Raw genomic sequence first — 6234 nt, 5'->3', positions numbered from 1 at the left:
TTTATTCGCTAATCTCAAATATGTAAATGTAAATGTTTTCAATTTGTGAGAGTTTTGCGATGCCTTATTGTATTGTCTTTCAATAGAGTTTGCCAGTTTGTAGTCCTAAAAACGGAAATGAGTTAACTCTGCTTTGTTCAGCCATTCATATGGGGAAAATAAATGGTGAAAGAATCAATTATGTGTATAATCCCTGGATTGCTCATGCTATGTGTTGGCCATTGAAAGGATTTGAAGCCACCGGTTGTACTCCATAGGAATTCTACAGTATTTCAATTAAATGTTTCAAAGCCAAAATTACATGTATTTAATAACATTAGTACTCTATATATATAAAAAATACTTGAAAGAAAATGTTTTCATGTATTTTTTCATATTTTTTATGTTTAGCTCACGTAATATAGTTTAAAAGTATGCATTAAGTGTTTATAATAAAATAACCGTGTCAAATACTAAATGCATTTTTGATAGATTCCAAAGTATTTTTACAACGGAGGATGAGTACCAAGATGGCCGCTCAACGGCTTCAATACAGTGCCTAGTCATCCAGGGTTTCTGCACATCATTGGAAAGAAAAGAGGTCTGACGTTAACACAGGCTTTGGAGATCTTGTGTATGTTTTATTGAATGAAATAATATCAGTCAGTTAACATGACCTTTATGAATTATGAAGACTTTCTGTGCTTTATGTGCTTTTTCTGATTACATAAATGCTTCAAAATCCATAAAAAGTGATGAAAATTATCTCAAAGAACAAAACGTATAAGATCTCCTAAGCCTGTGTTTACCACAGACCTTTTTTCGGAGTTCACCCAAAAACCCTACAAAAATGAAATAAATTTCCCCATAGGCTTTGTCCAACAAATCATGGCGGAGTTAGTGTTTACGAAAAGACACCATTACTACTGGTCTCTATAGACTTGGGGAGAGAGGTGTGGATTGAAATTATATCCTGTCTTGACTTGAACATCAGCATCTGGCTGTCTGATATTACACACCTTAGGGGAGGGAATTTTTTACTTTTTATACTGCGGTTGATTCTCCTAGAGATGAAGGTTGATGATTACTCTGTCTGAATGAGTAAGGAGACAGAACTTTTTTTCTTCAGGAATTAAACCGTTGGAAGTTGTTGACAGAAGAGCATGACTCGTTTTTTGTGGACTGTTGAGAGAATATAGACATTCAGAGACCATCAGACATTCCAAAGTGGGACTAGATAAATAAACATGTTCCTACGGTATATGGGTCATCCACAAATTCGTGCAGTTTGAGCATGGTTACGTGGTGAAAAAATAAATAATTATTTAAACATTCTGTCATAAAGAGCACATGTTCAACTTAATAAAAAACACATTTTCCCATTTTAAGAGCTTAAATAAAAAATGTACCAGAGTAAGTGCCTATTATGTGTCAAATAAAGTAACAGGGTTGACGGTAACAGGGTTGACTGTAACAGGATTGACGATTTCATTTTAAATCAGACATAAATCCTTGTGCCAGGGGGAATGGAAGCTTGTTGTGTACAACAGGGAGGGGAAATTGAATGCAAGCTTAAAAAACATATAACAATTGTTAAAACATTTCTAGCCTGTCTATTTATGAGTAACAGGGTTGATGCGTTATGCTTGATCCGCTCAGTTTTACACCACAAAACATCAGAAAATGGCCAAAAAGAGTATAACCAGCTCACCTGCCTTTACACTATGATTTGACTATTAGTTGTTCAATGTTTCTTTTGAAAAAAATATTTTAAAATAAATACTTTCACCATAATTAAAACAAGAGTTCAGTTCATTTAACAGGGTTGAGATTAAAACGAGGAACAGACGTAAATAAATTACTAATCACATGAAATAAATAATAATCTTCATAAATTACTTTGTCAAAGCAACAAAATAACTAGTGCTTTACAATGATGGTGAAAATTCGGAGAAATGTTGGTGTGAAGTGGGTTAAAATCTTCCTAAAAGGGATTGAGGGTGTGCGGAGGGACATGTCAAAATGCACAATTTTGTAACTTCAGCAAGTCTTTATTCATATATCATGCTTTTAAAAGTAATTATTGGTGCATAGTTTTTCATTAAAATATCAAAGGGACGCAAAAGCACTCATTTTCATGGAACGACCTATATGCATACTCTTGTTATTAGTCAAGGATTTGCAGACATGGGCAAAATAAACAGTACTCAATGACCAAGTCCATCTTTCAGGTCTGCATATATTGCAAATGGTAGCATTCATTCTGTCAGAGCTTCTGTAAGAATGGAAATGTCAGGGAGAGGAAAGATCTAGAAGATTCTGGGGGGGAACCAAATGGCTAAAGATAAAGGACATTTAGCATTTTATCCATAAATAGGACATTTGCTTTTAGACCCTTTCCAAGAGAGATTGATAGATAAAACACAATAATTTAAGAAAACAAATTGCAAAGTCCCTTACATAATTAATGAATGTAAATAGGGTGTGTAGGCCTACCAGTATCTCTGGTGGGATGACTTTGTTGCTATGGGCTGTGATGTTAAACAAATCTACCCAGCCTTTTTGCTGTCAGTTAACCAGTGTACCATCCCTGATGTTTTCTGGTGTATCTGAGGTAAAGTTGCGGTATCCTGGCAACACCTACATATTCATACGATTTAATTGAGTGGTGAATCATCAATCTATTCATGGTTTAAGGGCATTAAAAGTCACTATCAATCAGTGGTGGGGAAAAAAGAAGTGGAATGCATGCCAGCAAAGCCACTACACAACACAACACAAAATAATACATTAATTGCGCTATAAAGGTGACAAACGGTGCCCACAAACTGTTATGGCCTACATAAAGCTGTCCCAACAGCAGTCCCAACATCTTACCACTGCTACAGCTGGCTATCAGTGAAGCCTTATCTGGCAGCGAAACAGTTCATTCAGTCTCATTTACTGCCTTTTAAAAAAACACAGCTTATATGACTGACTCGCTTAAACAATTGTGGTTTCTAATGACAACTTAGATGTACAAACTATGGTTTAAGAAGATGACAAGCGGATAAGAGGCAATCCATAATTTTGATTAAGACATTAATGAGCGAGCTAGAACAGATGCAAAGTTAGTCAATATAACTATTTGTTTAGCACTTTTGAAATGTACGGCGACAGAATTCAGAACATGGGCCGTTCTTACAGTGTTCTCCCTGTACACCAAGTCAGAACTGTAGGATAAATAAAGGGGACATATAAGCAGACAATGAATGCTCTTACAATATTCAATGATTACATTTCTCTAAAACAGATTATAGGCTACAGTAGAACAGTCAGAACAGTAGGTGAAATTATGAGGGGTAAACAGACCAAATTATTAAGGTGAGGCACATGGGCTGCTAACATCTTGCTACACAACATACACATAGTATTACTTTCTTAGCTACAGTATACATATATTCCTGGCATATTACATAATTTATGAAGCAGCATACACTACATTTTTGGTCTCATATTGTTCATGGTGTACTCACTTGAACAGGAAGGTGGTGTGGCGGTCCTCCGAGTTAACAGTTATTTTGAGCGCATCACAAATCATGCTTCATTGACAGCATGGCCAATGTTGAATGTTAATCATTTTAAACTTGGAAAAGAGCCACTTAATTACAGATTTGGGACCACACAGCCACTGTCACTGATTCCTTCCAAACCACTCATTGTTGAATTTCTGATTTCCAACTTGTTGTGTAATGTTTATGTCCAATGGCCGATGAGCACCGATATGTTTTATCTATAATTTCTCTTCATTATTTCTCTTCATATGACAAGGATTAAAAGGATTTGCCGGTAGATTGTCGACTTCATTCATGATGATGACTGCTAGCTAAGATTTTGAAAGTATGATGTTGACATGATCAGTCCAATCAAAGCTACTGTACATATAAAGTGATTTGACATCATTTTATCTGTGGCCAATGACCTTGAGCCTTCTTGGATGGGCACTTCTATGGCAGCAGCCAAAGGGCTAACATTTTCAAGGTCCTTATGAGTGACAGAACACTGAGCCAATCATGGCTCAACGCTCCGTATTCTCTGCTGGCTTGCCCCACCACCACAGAAAGCACTGAGATAGGCTGAAACACCTGCATTTTGGAGCTGCCTTACTCAAAAAAAACAAAAAAAGAGACCATGTTTGTATGCGGCATTATTAACTCAATGATATATATTATTTTTTACACTGTTTGCAAACAGATATGTGGCACGTATTAATTACAAAATAACATGCAAAACGGTTGGAACCAAAAATCTAAAATTTGGACTCATCAGACCAAAGAACTGATTTCCATCGGTCTAATGTCCATTGCTCGTGTTTCCTGGCCCAAGCAAGTCTCTTCTTCTTATGGTGTACTTTAGTAGTGATTTCTTTGCAGCAATTCGACCATGAAGGCCTGATTCACACTGTCTCCTCTGAAAAGTTGATGTTGAGATGTGTCTGTTACTTGAACTCTATGAAGCATTTATTTGGGCTGCAATTTCTGAGGCTGGTAACTCTAATGAACTTATCCTCTGCCTCAGAGGTAACTCTGGGTCTTCCTTTCCTGTGGCGGTCCTCATGAGAGCCAGTTTCATCACAGCGCTTTGATGGTTTTTGAAACTGCTCTTGAAGTAACTTTCAAAGTTCTTAAAATTTTACAGATTGACTGACCTTCATGTCTTAAAGTAATGATGGACTGTCATTTCTCTTTGCTTATTTGAGCTGTTCCTGCCATAATATGGACTTGGTCTTTTACCAAATAGGGCCATCTTCTGTATACCATCCCTATGTTGTCACAACATAACTGATTGGCTCAAATGCAATAAGAAGGAAAGAAATTCCACAAATTAACTTTTAACAAGGCACACCTGTTAATTGAAATGCATTCCAGGGGACTACCTCATGAAGCTGGTTGAGAGAATGCCAAAAGTGTGCAAAGCTGTCATCAAGGCAAAGGGTGGCTACTTTAAAGAATCTCAAATATAATATATATTTCGATTTGTTTAACACTTTTTTGGTTACTACATGATTCCATATGTTTTATTTCATAGTTTCAACAATGTAGAAAATAGTAAAAAATAAAGAAAAACCCTTAAATGAGTAGGTGTATCCAAACTTTTGACTGGTACTGTATGCGATTATGAAAACAAAAATGAATTCACACATTTTTAGATAATTGATATTAAAGGTTAAAGACATTTTTATAAACTAAATTATGGAATAGTTTGACAACCCTGTTTGTAAGCTTTTAAATTATATCAAACTCAACCATTTATCTTTTCCATGAAGATACATGTCTCATGGTATGTTGGTGTATGCAAAATTGGTCAACTTTGACTGCCTTTATCTCCTAAATGTTTTGTCACTCAGGTCCAAAAGGTCACTTTCTGACCAACATGGGCAAACATGTATGGAAAGTTGTGTTTAAATCAAAAGGAACGCTGTACAAAATGTATTGTATTCAAATGGATTTACCCATATACATTTTCTGACACTCATGTTACAGTAGTCTGATAGGCTACATTTAATTACTGTAAAGTAAGTGTTGGTGTTGACAGCAGGCTTATTATGTTTGTGTGACTTTAGGCACCACTAACTTTAAAATACCTTGGAATTAGGGCACCTGTAATTTTAGGGATGGGTTTATCACTTTCTCCTGTATCTTTATCTGTAATTCATCGGTTAAGTTGCTGTGTAAGCAAGATGAATCCACAATCACAAGTTCCTATTTGTGTATACTATAATAAAAAAAAAACAGTGTCATTTTATGGTAACTATCAGTGAAGAAACTGATGGCATCCAAATACCAAATGCATGTGAAGAACCACTTAAAAACCCATACCACACTTTTTTTTCTGACATTAAATAGCTGATTCGGAGCAAACACAGATTTCTTAGCAATGCATCATTCAAGCCTGTGAATCATTCATCATTCAAAGGCTTAAGAGCACAATGAGTTTTCAGTGATAATTGCAGATGAAGAGGTGTATCCCGGAGTGAGTCATACAGGGTGGGTGGCTTTTTCTGGAGGGTGTGGTGGGTGGAGACTGGTACCCACCTGATGAGAGCAGGGTGGCAGCCAACCAACCCCTCAGGACAGCAGAGGAGAAGACTTGTGACTGCCGGGATCCTGGGCAGCCTTCCTAATGAAACATCCTCATTTGTTCCATCCTCCCCCTCACAGCAATAAGGAATCAATGAAAAGGCATTTGCACATGCTCCATCTTGTTATATTGGAC

Source organism: Salmo trutta, chromosome 5 (genome assembly GCF_901001165.1).
Source record: "Salmo trutta chromosome 5, fSalTru1.1, whole genome shotgun sequence".
NCBI classification, from domain to species: Eukaryota; Metazoa; Chordata; class Actinopteri; order Salmoniformes; family Salmonidae; genus Salmo; species Salmo trutta.
This window is presented reverse-complemented; position numbering follows the sequence as displayed.